Raw genomic sequence first — 17,911 nt, 5'->3', positions numbered from 1 at the left:
GCAAATATTTTCTCCCAGTCTGTATTTTGTCTTTTTGTCCACTTAAAAATGCCATTCCCAAAGCAAAAGTTTCTAATTTTGATGAAGTCCAGTTTATCCATTTTTAAAAATTTTATGGATTGTACTTTTAGTGTCATATCTAAGAACTCTTCACCCAACCCTGGGTCACAAAGATTCTTGCCTATGTTCTCGTCTAAGAGATTAGTGGTTTTATGTTTTACATTTAACTATATGATCAATTTTGAGCTAACTTTTGTATAATGTGTGAAGTTTAGGTTTTCACCTTTGTCAAAAATCAGTTGGGCAATTTTGTGTGGTCAATTTATAGATTCACACTCTATTCTTATCCATTGATCTATGGGTCCATCTCCCCACCAGTAATATGCAGTCTTGATTACTATAGCTATGTAAGTCTTGAGATTGCATAGAGTGATTTCTCACACTTCATTCTTCCTTTTTCACGAATGTATTCACTATGTTAGTTCCCTTATCCTTCCATGTAAATTTTAGAATAATCTTTCCTACATCTCCAAAAAATATTACTGAGATTTTGATAGGAATTTTATTAAATCTTATATCAGTTTGGGAAGAACTGACATTTTTACTATGTTGAATCTTCCAATCCATAAACATGGCATTCCTCTTCATTTATTTAGATCTTTGATTTCTGTCACTAATGTTTTGTACTTGTAAGCATGCAAGTTCTATACATATTTGTTATATTTACACTTTACTCCTAAGAATTTCATTTTTTAAGCAATTGTAAATGGTATTATACTTTTTAATGTCTGTGTGTTTATTGCTGGTATATAAAAATACAATTGATTTCTGTTCTTTACCTTGTATCCTGTCATCTTTCTGAACTTACTTTTGAGTTCTAGGAGGGTTTTTTTTTTTTTGTAGATTCCTTGAGATTTTCTATGCAGACACTCATCATCTGCAAATAGTGACAGTTTTATTTTTTCCTTCCTAATCGGTATACCTTTTATTTCCTTTTCTTGCCTTAATTGCATAAGCTAGAACGTCACTATTATATTGAGTAAAATGATGAAACCTAAAATCTATGTCTTGGTCCCAATTTTAAGTGGAAATCATTCACTCATTCACCATTAAATATAATGCTAAGATATTTTGTGGATGCCTTTTAACAAGTTGAGGGAGTTCTCTTGAATTCCTATTTTTCTGAGAGTTTTTTTTATCATGAATGGGTGCTGAAGTTTGTCTGATGATTTTTTCTGCATTGATTGAAAAGATCATATGATTTTTCTTCTTTACCTGCTAATATAGTGAGTTATACTGATGGATTTTTCAATATTGAACAGGTCTTGCATTTTTGGAATAAATACCATTTGGTTATGAAGTATAATTATTTTTATATATTGCTGAACTTTATTTGCTGTTATTTTGTTAAAGATTTTTGTGTCTATATTCATGAGGGATAGTCATGTATAGTTTTCATTTTCTGAATTGTCTTTTGGGTTTTCATGTCATAGTATTAATAGCTTCATAAAATGAATTGGGAAGTGCTATCTCCTTTTCTTTCTTCTTCTTTTTATTTTATGGAAGATATTATGTAGAATTAGTGTTAATTCTTTTTCAAACGTTTTGTAGAATAATCCAGTGAAGTCATCTGGGACAGGAGGTTTCTTTCCTGGAGTCTTAAAATTACAAATTCAATTTCTTTAAGAGCTGTTGGGCTATTCAAATTATCTGTCTTTTATTGAGTGAACTGTGATAGTTTGTGCTTTTTGAGGAAAAATTTGAGTTGTCAAATTTTTGCGTGTGGAGTTGTTCACTTATCTTTTAAATGTCTGCAGGATCTGTAATGATATTCTCTGCTTCATTCTTTATATTGGGCAATTTGTGGCTCCTCTCCATTTTTCTTTGTCAGTCTTGTTAATGGCTTGCCAATTATGTTGATCTTTCCTAAAAACCAGCTCTTTGTTTCATTGATTTTCTCTATTTTTTTTGTTTGTTTTCAATGTTACTAACTTCTGCTCTTATCTTTATTATTTCCTTCCTTCTATTTGCTTTGGGTTTATTTTGCTTTCCTTCTTTTAATCTTTTGAGGTGGAAGCTTAGATTATTAATTTGAAACTTGTTCTGTGTTCTAATGTAAGCATTTAGTGCTATAAATTTTGCTCTCAGCACTAGTATAGCTGCATCCCACAAATGTTAATATGTTTTACTTTCATTCTCATTCAGCTCAATGCTTGTGTGTGTTTTTTTTTTAGTTTCCCTTGAGAATTCCTCTTTGACTCATGGGTTATTTAAAAGTGTGTTGTCTAGTTTTCAAATGTTTGGAGATTTTCCTGTTATATTTCTGTTAATGATTTCTAGTTTGACTCCATGTGGTCAGAGAATATACTCTAGACAATTTTAATTCTTATAAATTTGTTGGGTTTGTTTTATGGTCCAGCATACGGTCTAACTTGGTGCATGTCTCATGGGTGCTTGAAAAGTATGTGTATTCTACTGCTGTTGGGGGAAGTGTTCTATAAATGTAATTTCTATTGTTCTTTCTTTCAGTTTACTGCTTCTTTCCTCTGATCCCTCCTTTCAGCTGTTAGTCCAACCATTGAGTTTTTTTATTTTAGTTACTGTATTTTGAAGTTCTAAAGTTTAGGTTTCTTTATAGCCTCTATTTCTTTGCTGAGACTTTTGTGTTTTTTTTTTTTGTTGTTGTTGTTTTTCATTTGTTTCAATCATGTTTGTAATTGCTCACTGAAATACTTTATTGATAGCTGTTTTAAATTTCTGACATCTGAATGGAAGGAATAGATAAAAGAATTAGTGGACTAGAAGAAAGAATAATAAAAATTACCCAATCTGAACAACAGAGAGAATAAACTAAAAAAGAGAGAGACAGACAGACACTCAGGGACCTGTATGACTATAATAAAAGTTGTAAAATTTGTGTTACCAGAATATGGAAAGAAGAGGAGAAAGAGGGTAAAGCTGAAAAAAAAATAATGACTGAAGATTTCCCAAATTCTAATATCTCTGTCATCTCTGTGTTAGCATTTATTGTATTTACTCTCCCATGTTGAGATTTTCCTGGACTTGGTATGATGAATCACTTTCAACTGGAACCTGAACATTTTTGGTATTTTGTTTAAAAACTACAGATTTTATTTCAACTTTCTGTTTTAGCTGTGTTTCATGATATTGCTGTGGCAGGGGAAGAGAGGATGTTGCCCCGTTGCTGCCAGGTGGGGGTAGAAGCCCAAGTTCTTCACTTGGTCTCTTCTGACACCTGAGATGGTCAGGGGACTCCACAGTACCACTGGGAGGAAATGGGAGGAATGAGGCCTCCCTTCCCCGACACCACTCTGATTGGGAGGAGTAAGAGTGTTTCATTACTGCTCCACACATGTCTTCCTATGTCACCACAGAGCTTGTATGGCCCCATGACCACTGGATACTGGTAGTGAGTGTGAAAACCACTGGTAAAGTTTTGACTCATCACCAGGTCTCCTCTGACATCAGCCCAGTGGGGAGGGAAAGGGGAACCTCATTACTGCAAGGTATGGGTGAAAGTCCAGGTTTCACACATGGTCCTCCTGACACTGTAGATGGAGTAAGGAACTTCATGACTACTCAGCAGGGATGAAAGTCCCATCTCCCTACTCAGCCCTCTCTGACACTACCTGGAGGTGAAGAGGTACCTTGTTACAGCCTAACGAGGGTGGAACTCTAGGCTACCCTCTTGGTCTTTGCTGACATTGGTGAAGGTGGGGTCACAATTTTTTCTGTGGTGTTTGGCTCTAGTAGATTGGTTATTGTCTAAAAGCTTTCTGTGATGCGAGCCTGCCCTTTTCTTGGTCCTTTGGCTACAGAGAGCAAGTTTTTGTTGGGGTTTTTTTTTTTGGTCTGCACCTGTGGCATTTGCAGATTCTAGCTTCTCCAGCTCCAATTTTCAGATAGATAAGGCAAAAAGGACACCCAAGGATCTCACGACCTTATTGTTCCTATGGTTCCAAGGTTCCAGATAGTTTGTCTTCTCTCGGCCTTTTGGATGGTCTATGTTTACTTTATATATAATGTCCGGGCTTATTAGTAGTACTTGGTGGGAAGAATAGGAAAGATCATCTATTCTATCTTCATGGAAGCAGAAGTACTGAACATTCATTTTTAATAACATTTTATTATAAAGACAATTTTGAGTGACATTAAATGAAATGTTAAAGCTAGAAAAAAGACTTCTTATAATGTTTACTAATATTAACATTGTAATTAAACACAAGATTAAGATTTGCAGGTGGTGTTCATTTGTCATATCTGTAGCAAAGGTATGTACATGTCTAGCTAAGGATCCAAGCTAAGGCTAGTCTAGTCTTGGTAGGCAGATAGATAACTGCCTATGGGTGTATGGTTTCATGGTGTTAAGTAAGCCAGACTTCCTCAAGTAAATCCTCTCTCTGGCTAGTGCATAGCATTACCAGGCTTAAACTTTATCCCATAAGCCTATGTCTATAATACCTGTTGAAATATAAACATCCATGGAGAATATATGGTTCTATTCTTGACCCCAAGAGTGCTGCATGCTGTGAGCACTCACCAGTAGAAAGGAACAGATACCTAACAGAAACAAATAGATATGAAAACAGGTCATCACAATCCCCAAATATGTTCTTTCAGATACACACACACAGTCACAAATATACATCTCTGACAAACAACTGAATGAACAAACAAATAAAAGTACCCAATTTAAAAGGAACTTTGGATTATAACTAATACATTTATTGACAACTACTTGATGTGTTGAAAAGGTCACAAGAAGTTGAGTACAATATATCTTCCCCACTAGCTGGAGGAGAGATTTGGTTTCCTCTGGTCTCCTTCTGCCATTCAGGAACTAAGCTTGATAAGTATTTACTAAGCACTTACTATGTGACAGGCACCACATTATATACTAGGGAAAAAGACTTATAAGTCATTTCTCTATGCTTTCTCTTATTTGAAGACTCTTATACCAAAAAGACATTCCTAGGAAACTGGCTTTCTTTATCATAAATCTGTGTTGCATTTTAGAAAATGCTTTCCCTTATCTCCACCCATTAATTCTTAAAATAAAGTAGACACATAATCTATTATTGTCCATATTTAACAAATAAGGGCAATGAGGCCCAGAAACCTAAGTGTTTTTCCCACAGTCCCACAACAAGGAGAATTAGCCTTAAATAATGGTCTTCTGACCCCCAAACCCAGGATGCTCTTCATATCACACTTTGATAAGGCTCAGTTCCTGAGAGCCATTTTCCCCCAAAGACCTGTCAACCTTTAGTTAAAATCCTACCTTATGATTATGTTTATTTTTCTAACTCTTTCTACCAAATCAAAAATCCCATGAGAGTGGGGACTTTATTATTATAATTCACTATAATTTTATGCATCTGTCCTTGTTGGCATTCCATTGATATTTGTTGAATTAACTTGAATGACGCAAGAGAATCTAGATTCTCAAATAAAAAATAATCCTTATGCTCTTCCTTGTTATCAATCAGCCTTCCTTAGTCCCTTGCCAGCTCTGTGATCTCAGATAAATTAATAACTTTTTTCTTAGCTTAGGTTTCTTTTTTGCAAAATGGGCATAATAATGCTTACTTTACAGGGTGGTTATGACTATAGGAGTACTCAGTAAATGGTAATTATTATTATAAAATATGTAAAATTCCAAGGATAGTGTTTGGCATGGAGCAGGCCCTCCTCCCCTCACCACTGCCCCCCCCTCACTAGATAGGGAACTTCATGAGGAGAGGGACATGCCTATTTAAAACCAATAGCACATTTCTTTTTATGGCTGAGTAATATTCCATTGTACATATGTGTCACATCTTCTTTATCCATTCATCTGCTGCTGGACACTTAGGGTGATACAGAAAAAATTAAAACTAAAAAAAATAAAACCAATAGTACAGTGCTTTGTACTTACCAGACATTGGAAAGAGATTTGCTAAATGAATAGATAAATGAATACAATACTGTAAAAGGATGTTTAATTATCAGTGTTACAAAATATTTAATTTTACTAAGAGTAGGTTAATACAGTATTCTGGCAATATAGTAAATCTATATACATCTTCTGACTAAAAGAAAATATATGATCATCAATCACTCTGAATCATTTCATTTTAACACATTTACTCTATTATTTATTTTACTTTTAAAGTCCCCATCAACTCCCTACTATCTGCCTTTATCATTTCCTGGGAACTAATTGTTCATTCATGCATGTGATTAACATTTACTGAGCTCTTACTGTCTACCACAAACCAGGTTGCAAAGATTCATAGGACTATCTCTCCGTCTCTAAAGGATTTATACCCTACAAGGAAAAACCAATGCATAAACAATTTATAATTAATGGAGGTGTTATGATAGAAGTACAAAAAAGTGCTATGGTTATAAGAGTGATTCATCCTGCCTGGGGACTTGGCTTACGAGAGCGTACATGTGGGAAAGTGATTTTTCTCTTTGTACACTAAATTGACTTAGTAGTAATAAAAATAGTTTCCATTTGTATAGTACTTTGCAAAGTGCTTTCACATCCATTTCTTCTTTTAATCCTCACAATGAAGGCTCTATAGTTTAGTGGGGGTTTTTTAGTATAGTCATCAAAAAAGATAGCTATGAAGCCAACAGATAAATAATATGGAAATTCATTCTAAAGTCCATAGGTGGATGATATAAGCTGAAACTGGAAACACGACTTTGTTGGAGCTTCACAGAAATCATTCCAAGAAAAGCTAATAGGAGAGACCTGTTCCTTCCCCTTTGTCCTCAGTGTCATTGCTTACTTCAAGCCAGATCTGCCGTCTTGCTCATAGATTATAACAACCTTCTAGCTGGATTCACTGATTTGTGTCTCATCTCCCTCCAAGCCATTGGCTACATTGGACACAAAATGAAAATTTTTAAATGCAAATTGAAGCATGTCATTTTCCTGCTTAAAGCTCTTTTATCCTATAGAGTGCCTCACTTCCTACAGGATAAAATTCGAATGCTTTTGTATAGTATATAAAATTCTCCATTATATAAACCTATCAAATTCTTCAAATTCTTTATTGGTCACTCTCTTCTAATAATTTTACTATTTGCTCAAAACTATCACACTATTTCCATTTCTACACCTTTATAGTGTCTTTGGCATATAATGCCTTTAACTCTCCATCATTCGGTCTGGTAAAATGACAGTGGACATAGAAACTGTGGCTTTTTTGTTGTTGTTTATATATAGACTTAACAGTAACAGCAAAATCTTGGCAACAGAAATTTGGCTCTTGCTTTCTTTTCTTAATTCATCACTGCATAAAACACAGTTTGGGAACCACTAGACTAGCATTTTCTTTTAAGATCTCAGGAAGAAATCACTATGTTTTTTATTACACATCAAAGATTCATGACATTTATATTCATTTAACATAGAACTAAAATATATTCTTTTGTGAGCATATTCTGTGCTATATGCTAAGGAACCAATTGGAGATAAGTCAAAACAAGGCAGATATAAGTCCATCATGGATCTTACATTCAATGAAATAAATAGACAATAAAATAAGTGAATAAATTAAATCTCATAAGTGATGATAAGTGCTAATAAGGAAATAAAGAATGGTCTGGGAAAGGAGGCATTTTGGAGAAAATGGTCCATGAAGGTCTCTGTGAGGAAATTACATTTCAGATGAGACTTGAAAGATGAGGAGCCAGCCATGCAGTTGGGGGAAGAGTCTGCTGGGCCAAAGAAGACTTTTGGAGTGGCTGAAGAACTGAACGACCAACGTGGTTGCACACAGTGAGAGAAGGGGAGAGTGATGGGAGTTGACAGTAAATCATACAGGACCTGGTAGGCAAAGGCAAGGAAAGAATTGAAAGATTTTTTTAGCAAGTGAATAGTGACCCTGACTGCAACACTGGCTTCAGGGTGAAAGGTGGAGAATGGATCATAAGAGAACAGGAAAGAAACAAGGAGACCAGTTATAAGGCTATCGTAATGGTCTGTTCAAGATACACTGATGAATGGACTATAGTGGTAGCAGTGGCTATGTAGACAAGTGGATGGACTTGAGACACATTTTGGAGATGAAACCATCAAGCCCATTTTGGAGGACAGCAAAAAGAATCAAGGATGAGTTCTAGGTTTCTGGCCTGAAGCAACAGGATAGATGATGGAGCCATTTACTGAGATAAAAGAGACTGAGGGAAGAAAAAAATGGAGCAAAATTGAGAGTTTCTTTTTGGACATGTTATATTTGAGATATCTCTGAAACATTTGGGTGAAGCTATCAGTAGGCAGCTGGATAAATAAATTCATATTTCAGAAAGGAGTCCTGAGCTAGATACATAAGCGTGGGAGGTTTTTTTTTTTTTAACATCTTTATTGGAGTATAATTGCCCCACAATGGTGTGTTAGTTTCTGCTTTATAACAAAGTGAATCAGTTATACATATACATATGTTCCCATATCTCTTCCCTCTTGCATCTCCCTCCCTCCCACCCTCCCTAACCCACCCCTCTAGGTGGTCACAAAGCACAGAGCTGATCTCCCTGTGCTATGCGGCTGCTTCCCACTAGCTATCTATTTTACGTTTGGTAGTGTATATATGTCCATGCCATTCTCTCACTTTGTCACAGCTTACCCTTCCCCCTCCCCATATCCTCAAGTCCATTCTCTAGTAGGTCTGTGTCTTTATTCCCGTCTTACCCCTAGGTTCTTCATGACCTTTTTTTTTTTTTTCCTTAGATTCCATATATATGTGTTAGCATACGGTATTTGTTTTTCTCTTTCTGACTTACTTCACGCTGTATGACAGACTCTATATATAGATGGGTTGAGATGAGTGAATGCATTAAATGTATTACTGAAATAATGCATGGAAAGTAGCAGACACTTCACTTGGCATGTAGCAAATATGCTCAAAGTATATTAGCTAGAGGTTGCTGCTTACGGTTAGAAAATTCTTCACACAGTATAACCCAAATCTTTTCTACTAAGAATAAACTGCTTTTGTATCACTTTCTTCTCAGTAGTAATAGAAAACATCCAGTAGTCTTAATAAGGTATTTATATATTTGGAGACTTATTTAGAATGTTTTATATATTCATATGCAGAAATACAAAAGAATAAAAAGTCTACTAATATAACAAACGCATGGCATATATAACAATATATTATATAATATAAAAATGTATATAACAGAAAAAGTATATAACTACACATAATTTGGTTTGAAAAGTATTTTTAAGAAACTGAATGGAAAGGCAGTTGAAGTTTTCAAATTTTCAGCATCTTAGCACCTACATATAAAATAAATAGATTCCAGAATGCTGATCAACTAATTTATGATACAGTATATTAATTATTTTTATGCTATGGGATGCTCAACCACATTATGATTAAGAAAATGTGGTTTTACCTCATACATCCTGTCTCTGCTATTTACTAGCTGTGTGATCTTGGACAAATTACATTACCTCCTGGTTCCTCAATCTCCTCATCTGTAAAACACCAATAATTATAATACCTATCTAATCAGGTTGTCAAGTGAAATGACAAAAATGTTAAAAATGATGTGTAAAATACGTAGCATAGTGCCTAAAGTAATCAATAAATGATCCATCTATATCAGTGGTTCTCAACCCTGGATGACATTAGAATCACCTGGGGAGTTTTTAAAATACTATGTCCAGGCTTCACCCAAACCAATTAAATCAGAATCTCTTGGAGGTACGTCTCAGGCCAACAATGTTTTTTTTAAAAAAAAGCTCCCTAGGTAATTCTAATGTGTAGCGAGAGTCAAGAACTATAACCTAAAAATAAATGTCATATATAATATATGAGAATGTAATCTTTGTATTGAAATGTTTATAAAATATAGTGTGATGCCAGTTAAACAAGTGACCAAAAGAACTTCAAAACCTGTATAATAATTTAGTTTGGAAAAAAAGTAAGTTGAAAGAGTAGATAAATGATAATTAAAAACAAAGACATGGTCTAGCATCTCTGAAGTAAGATGCCTGCACTCAACTCCCAGCTCCACCACTTACCAGCTTTGTAACTTCAGGCAAGTTACTCAACTACTGTTTCCTCATTTGTAAAATAGCAATAATGACAGTACCTACCTCTTATTGTGTTGTTAGATCATTGAATGATTTAATATTTGTAAAATGCTTAGAACAACGCCTGGCATATAGTAAGCACTATGTATTGGTTTTAAAAAGAGTACTTGGATGGAAATATTTGGAATGAAATAATGCTGGCATTAATACTGAATCTTGGTAACATATCTTGCATTAAATTAGAACTGAGAACAGGTGTTATACAAAAGCTCTGGGGTGATTGTTAAAAAAAATTCTTTACACCTTATATCAAAGATCAAACTGATCTTAAGTTCACACTAGCTACTCTCCTCATAGAAGATGATGTATTAATCTCGCCAGGACGTGTATAAAATACCACAAAATATGTTAATGAAAGTATCCACTATCCCTGAAGCCCTGAAGTTCAAATATTATCTGATGAACTGCAGGGAATTTTTAAAACAAGATCACCATATACAGGTGTTGTGTTGGGTTTAGGTCCTGGAGGTGGATTTTTCAGTGATTTTCCTTTCTTTGTCATACCTGGTCTGGCCCTTGCCTACTTCTCCAGCCTTATTCTAATGGCCTCACCCCACACCCCTGCCCCATCCAGGAAATCTTCCTTCCACTTCCTTCAAGTCCTACTGTTTCCTCCTCCAATCCTTTGCTACTCTTACTGATGATCCCTCTTCCTGGAATGCTCTTCTCATTTTCCTCTGACCATCCCACCCCCAACCTACACATCTTTTAAAACTCAGTTCAAGTACTAACCTCTTCTATGAAGCCTTTCCCAACACCCCAGGTGGAGGTAAGCATTCCCTCTTTTGTACCTACTTATACTACGAACAGATGGCCATTTTCAATTTTTTTTTTTTTATCTGGCCACACTGAGTGGCATGCAGGATCTTAGCTCCCTGACCAGGGATCAAACCTGGGCCCTGGCAGTGAAAGCACTGAGTCCTAACCACTGGATCACCAGGGAATTCCCCAGATGGCCATTTTTAAAGCCACATTTGAGTCTTTTTAAAGGTCAGGAACCCTTGTCTTATTTTATTTACATATGTATTTATTTAATCATCAACCCCTGGCACAGAATCAGGCTCGTTTAACTAATTTCATTGACCTAGAGAATGGAAGGAAGGGAGAAAGGGAACAACGAAGGAATGGTATCCATTTGTATGGTGTTTGACTGAGAAGAGGGGCGTCATCAGTGAGCATGAATGAAGCAGTTGGAATCTATGGTTGCTGGTTTCAGTAAGACCAACAGGAAAACCATGCTAGCACAAAGCCATCAGCTTCTCATAAACCTAAGACATCATCATGCCTCTGCTACATCGAGAGACCCTGCTCAAGATTTCAGTGAAACCCTAAGGTCAGAGAGAAGTGGAAGAAGAATCCCTCAAAGCTACACAAGAGAGCGTTCATTTACAAACTTTGTTAAGTTCTCTAGCTCTCCGTTTTCCTAAATTTACTCCCATCTTTAGAAGATCTTTATAATGTCCCACCACTTCTCAGAAGTCTTTTCCAGTTTTGTGGAGACAAAGTCATTAGACTCACAACATTTTAGCACAGTTAAGATCAGGACCCCTGGGATTCTGGCTCTATCATTAGCTCTGCAGTTTTAAGCCAGCTGCTTAACAGTCCTGTGCCTCAGTTCACTTGCCTTTAATATGAAAACAATAATAGTATTTATCATAGAGTTGTAAAGTGGATTAAGTATTTAGAATAGCACATTGCATGTAGAGAGTCCTAAATACACGTTTATATTTATTATAAATTAATGGTTAATATTATATGTTAGTTAATACTATAGACAAGAACTACTAATTTAGTCCCTTCTTTAAACAGGAAAAATGTAGGTGCTTCTGTTATAATTATCAAAACAGCACTTATTTCAGAAGTTAAGGGACTAAATATATTGGTCACACTGAGGATATACTTTCACCTTCTGTATAAATAAACACGTCTACTTACAGAACAGGAGATGTCTCACCTACGAATCCTCTGTGGTATTTGCTGCTTCAGAGTCTATATTAGCAATGGTGAAACTTGGCAAGAAAACCAATCTTGTATAATGGCAGAGAAATGACAGGCCAACCTTGCCTAGGACTCATAAAATTCAAACAAGGTAGTATCTGTCAGAGGCACCGACACTTTTCTTTTTCTAAACTGAAATGAGCTGAACACAAGTATGAAGCTTATTATCAATCTCATTTTCAGTTCCTTTGAAATCTTTCATGAGTCTCTCCTATCTAAGGAGACCAGCCATCAAAGAAGAGTCTATGTGTGGTAGCGGATTAGGTTAAACAAATGCCTATAGAAATTCAATATCCATCGTTCTCTTTTCCAGTCTCCTATTAAGAGGGCAAATCTTATCCTCCTTAGTAAATGAACCATAGAGGCCTCTAAGGAGGCTGGGGTGGTTAGACTGTAGAGGGATCCCTGACATTACACCTAAGGACAGATTCCAGGTTATGTCCCCAGCAAGGGTGAATAGATAAGTCAATAGATTACTTTTCATTTACATCTAAAATCAACAAACCAATCATTTGTTTACATGTGACTTGTGCCTAAATATTGAGCATTCATGATTACTAATAAAAGAGACTATTCGTATTCACATTCACATTAGCTTTCACAAGTAAGTCTGACCCACAAACACCTTATAGTCTTACCAGAACGAAGTTCCTAAATCCCTCAAGGAAACATGTCCAGCTAGTCAAGAGGTATTTCTGCTTCTTCCACAGCCCCCCTCTCCAGCCACCTGCTGATGCATTCTATCTTCTTGAGCAATAAGACAGACAACTGGACTCACAGGAAGCAAGACTGAAACGGAACACGGGGCTGTAACTCAGAAGATGGTGGCTTTGCTTGGTTTTGCCACTTACTAGCTGTGTTTCCTCATGAATTCACTTAACTTTCATTTACTCAATAATAAGATTTTCCCCTCCCTCCATCTCACAAAGGTACTTTGAGGATATTAGAACTGACTATGAGAGCAACCCTAAACTGTAAAGTGCCAAACGGATGTCACTCTGACTATTCATTCCAGAGCATGCATGGGAGTTTTGTGCCGGCAGCCTCTGGTGTCAGACTGCCTGAGTTCAGATCCAGGCTGCCACTCACTAACTGTGACCTTGAACAAGTGCATGCTTCTGTTTCCCCATCTGTAAAATATGAAATGGAAGGGCACCTGTATGGCACTTAAAACAATGACAAGAACCTAGAAAACATTCCATAAAAAGTTAAGATTTGATTCAGCAAGGACTTTTTCTAATTTAATTTGTATTTTATATTAAAGTATAGTTGATTTACAATGTTATGTTAGTTTCAGGTGTACAGCGAAATCATTCAGTTATATATATACATATAACCATTCTTTTTCAGATTCTTTTCCCATATAGGTTATTATAGAATATTGAGTAGAGCTCCCTGTGCTAAACAGCAAGGATTTTTTTAAGTGGCTACCCCTTGACTATGTATGAGCTTTGAGAACGCTGAAGAATAGACAAGATCTAATTCCCACCTTTGGAGGTCTCACAGACTTGTGAAGGGTAGACACTGAGGTAAACAAGTGTTGTGATGAAGATAAAATGTAGTTAAGCACAGGGCACAGATCCATTCCTAATCCCCTGCTCTGTCCTTTTGCCTTCCTCTGTTTCCCTGCTCTTCCTAGGCAAATTCCCTTGATAACTGCATCTACTTTCAGAGCTAAGACCCAGAGCACAGAACTCTACCCTCACTGCAGGATATCCCCATGTAGCTTACTCCCTTCCTCCACTCCTGAACCTACACCTCTTACAACTAATCCCTCAACCTAATCAATGACCAAACCACGATAAATTTGTCTGAGAAACATGCCCTATTTCTCAACCCATATACACATCTACTGCATTCATCTTGACTGTTGCAGGAGCTTCCTATGCATCTCTGGGCCTCCAGTCTCAACCTCCCTACCCATCACTCATTCCCCATTCAGCCACCTGAGTTCTTCTAAAGATTATATCTGTTCACAATACTCCCTGTGGTAAGCCTTCAGTGGCTTCCCATTGCTGACTCAATAGCATCTTCTTAGGTCTACAGGACTCTTAACTCAAATCTCGGGCTCCTTTCTACATTTATTCACACTTCTCAGGCCTCAACAAAAAGGAAACCCAATGTACCTTTCCAGGACACACATGTACCTTCCAATTCTCTCTACTCTTGCTCTTGTTGATCCTGTTATCTCAGATATCCTATCTGCCAGCTATCCATCCACCATCCTTCTTTTTCATCCTTCAATGTCCAGCTCAAATGCCAACGACTGCATATTGCTTTCCCTGATTAACCAGAATCCCTCAGGATTTCTTGCTCTTTATCCTAGATTTACACATACCGTGTAGATTGAACCATATGATTTACCATATTTTTGGTAGATCAAAAATGGCCAAATAACAGTAATTTCAAATAATTCAACCTATAAATTAGTATGTTTCTCTTACACCACTTACCCTGCTTCAGTAGACTTCTTTATACTCTGTCTTCTTCCTTGCATGCATGCCCAGTGCCTAGCAGTGATGGAAAAGTAGATTCTCAAAAAATGCTTATAGAATTCAAGATAATTGTTATGTATGGATCTCAGTATAATACTTCATTGGGTTCCCTTAAGTCTAGGTCTCAATCTTTCTCTCATTTTGCTGGAGTCTGACAAGGGTAAAGTTAGTCACCCAAGACTGTCTTATCAAGTCAGGAGTGTAGGTATCCTTTCCTCATTTCCATCAGGACCTCACTCTCTCTACCTACCAACTAATAATTATCTAACCTAGAGAGGGAAAAATCCACCTCCAGGGTCATCCTTTCTTTAGGCAGCAAGTGTGGAATTTGTAATGTTAACCATTCAGGACATTCATTCATTCATTCAGTCATGGAGATGTGATTGGCACTGGGAATATAGAAGTAAATAAGGCAACCAGAGATGATGAATTTAGAGTGCCTTTGTTCTTTGACCTGGTCTTCAAACATTTTTCCTCGAGAATCACCCGAAGACATTTTGAACATTTAAACAATATCGTGTATTTTTGAACAGTTTTAAATGTCTTGTACATTTTAAGGTATCTAAAATTTTTATCATAAGTTGACATTGTCACAAAGGATGTAATTTTCAATATATATTTAATATTGTCACTTTAAATATAATTACTATATCATTTTAAATGTATCAAATTAATACATATATAATAATTTAATACTCAAGACCAGCTATTTAAAAATATATGAAAAACTATTTTGTAATATTTGGGAATTTTAGGCCTTTCCTTTGTCTATTTCAACTCACATTTCCACTATACTTTCTTCCTGGATTTTATACATATATATTAAATCAAAACTGTGGAGCTGTATATTTAGGTCAATTTACAAAAATATCCACGGCAAACAATAAGCTGAATTACACTTTCAGAAGAATTCTGCTTTTATTATTTCAATTCAAATACATATGTTAATAAGCATTGCAAGAAACATTATAAAAACAATGAGAAATAAGTTGCAAAATGAACCCTGTAAGATTATAAAAAGTAGTCAAGGTTAAAATAATATAGATCTAATATGAATGATTAATCCATTTTCATAAATTATAAAAAGAAGGTAAAGCAATATGTTAGCTCTCAGTATCAAATCTGTAATAAAGCAATGAGTGTACAGTTTATGACATAATGATAATATCATTCCTCTAATAAGAATGTGTGTCTCTGTCCAGTCAAAAGGCAGAGAATGGTCAAATGAAGCAAACATGGTCCAACTACATGCCATCACAAGAGACATAATTGATTCAAAGACACAATAAGTTGAAAATAAAGGGATAGAAAAATATATCCCATACAAAGAGTATCCAAAATAGAGCTGGAGTGGCTACAGTAGTATAAGGCAAAATAGACTTAGAGACAAATTTTGTTACTAGTGACAAAAAAGGACATAATAATAAAAGGGTCAGTCCATCATGAAGACAAAACAATTATAAGCATAATGCATCCAACAAGAGAGTGCCCCAAAACATGACGTAAAATACATACATTAAAAGGTGACATAGACAATTCAACAATAATATTTGAAAACTTCAATACCGCACTTTCAACAATGGGTAGAACAACCAGGCAGATCAACAAGGAAACAGAAAACGTAAACACTGTAAACCAACTAAATATAACAGACTTCTACAGAACACTCCAATCAACAAGCAGAATATACATTCTTCTCAAGTGCACATGGAACATTTTCCAGGATATGTTAGTAGTATATGTTAGGAGGCCATAAAACAAACCTCAATAAATTTAAAAGTACTTAAATTATACAGTGTTCTTTGACTACAATGGAAGGAAATGAAAAGTCATAATAATAGAAGGAAATTTGAGAAATTCACAGATAAGTGAAAATTAAATAAAACTCTCCTAAATAACAATTGAGTCAAAGAAGAAATCACAATGCAAATTACAAAATAATTTGAGATAAATGAAAATAAAACCACACATACCAAAACTCATGAGATGCAGCTCAAACAGCAATCAGAGGGAAACTTATAGCTATAATGCTTATAATTATAAGATGAATAAAGATCTCAAATCGATAACCTGAACTTCCACCTTAAGAAACTAAAAAAAGAAGAATAAGCTAAAACAAGCAAGCAAAAGGAAGAAAATAATAAAGATTAGATCACAAATAAATAAAACAGAGAATAAAAATAATAGTGAACATCAATGAAATCAAAAGTTAGTGATTTGGAAAAGATCAACAAAATTAAACTTTAGCTAGCCTGGCCAAGAAAAAAAAGTAAGGACTCTGATTACTGAAATCAGGAATAAAAGAGGGGACCTCAGTACTAACCTCACAGAACTAAAAAGGATTGTAAGGGAATACTATGAATAATCGTATGACATCAAATTAGATAACCTAGATGAAATGGATAAATTCCCAGAAGAACACAAACAACTGAAACTGAAAAAAGAAAAAATTAAAAATCCAAATAGACTTATAACAAGTAAAGAGATTTCATTAGCAATTTTAAATCTTCACACAAAGAAAAGTCTAGGCCTAGATGGCTTCACTAGTGAATTCTACCACATGTTTAAAAAAGAATTAATGTCAATCCTTCAGACACTCTTACGAAGATTTAGAAGAGGAAGGAACACTTCCCAACTCATTCTATGGGACCAGTATTACCTTAAGACCAAAACCAGACAAAGACATGACAAGAAAAGAAAACTACAGATCAATAGTCCCTACAAATACAGATGTAAATATCCTCAACAAAATACTAGCAATCCAAATCCAGCTATATATATATATATATATATATATATATATATATATGAGTTTCAGATGTTAAACCAATATTGCATTTCTGGGAGAAATTCCTCTTGGTCATGGTGTGTAATCATATATATATATGATTGGTTTAACATCTGAAACTCAATCAGTATAATACATTATATTAATAGAATAAACCACAACGATCTAAATAGATGCTGCAGATGCAGTAATAACTTCTATATCGATTACACAATGAAATAATATTTTGCATATACTGAGTTAAAAAATATATTACTCAAGTTAACTTCCCCCACTTCTTTTTCCTTTTTTCAGTGTGGCTTCTAAGAGATTTCACATTACATATGTAGTTTGCATTTGTAGCTCACAATATATTTCTATTGGACTGAGATGATCTGGATGGATCCTAGTTTCAAGACCAGTGGTCTCATGGCGTTAGGTATTTTTCATGTTATTTATCAGAGGAGAAAACAGACTGACAATGGTTAACCTGCCCAGGCTAACACACTCCACCCTGTAGGTGTCAGA

The 17,911-nt window shown here is 35.4% G+C and overlaps 1 long non-coding RNA gene across 2 annotated transcripts in view; it reads right to left on the bottom strand.

Annotated features, from left to right (window-relative positions):
* The window catches only part of LOC309627519, a 56,128-nt gene that overhangs the window by 26,829 nt on the left and 11,388 nt on the right, over positions 1–17,911 (bottom strand). For both annotated transcript variants that reach the window (XR_014243779.1, XR_014243780.1), the window contains exon 3: positions 14,575–16,726. This is a non-coding gene — a long non-coding RNA (uncharacterized lncRNA). The remainder of the gene's footprint in view (positions 1–14,574; positions 16,727–17,911) is intronic.

Source organism: Balaenoptera borealis (assembly GCF_965194805.1).
Source record: "Balaenoptera borealis genome assembly, chromosome: 4".
Lineage (NCBI taxonomy): Eukaryota > Metazoa > Chordata > Mammalia > Artiodactyla > Balaenopteridae > Balaenoptera > Balaenoptera borealis.
Note: the sequence above shows the minus strand (reverse complement) of the source record. Positions and strands in the feature narration are given on the sequence as shown.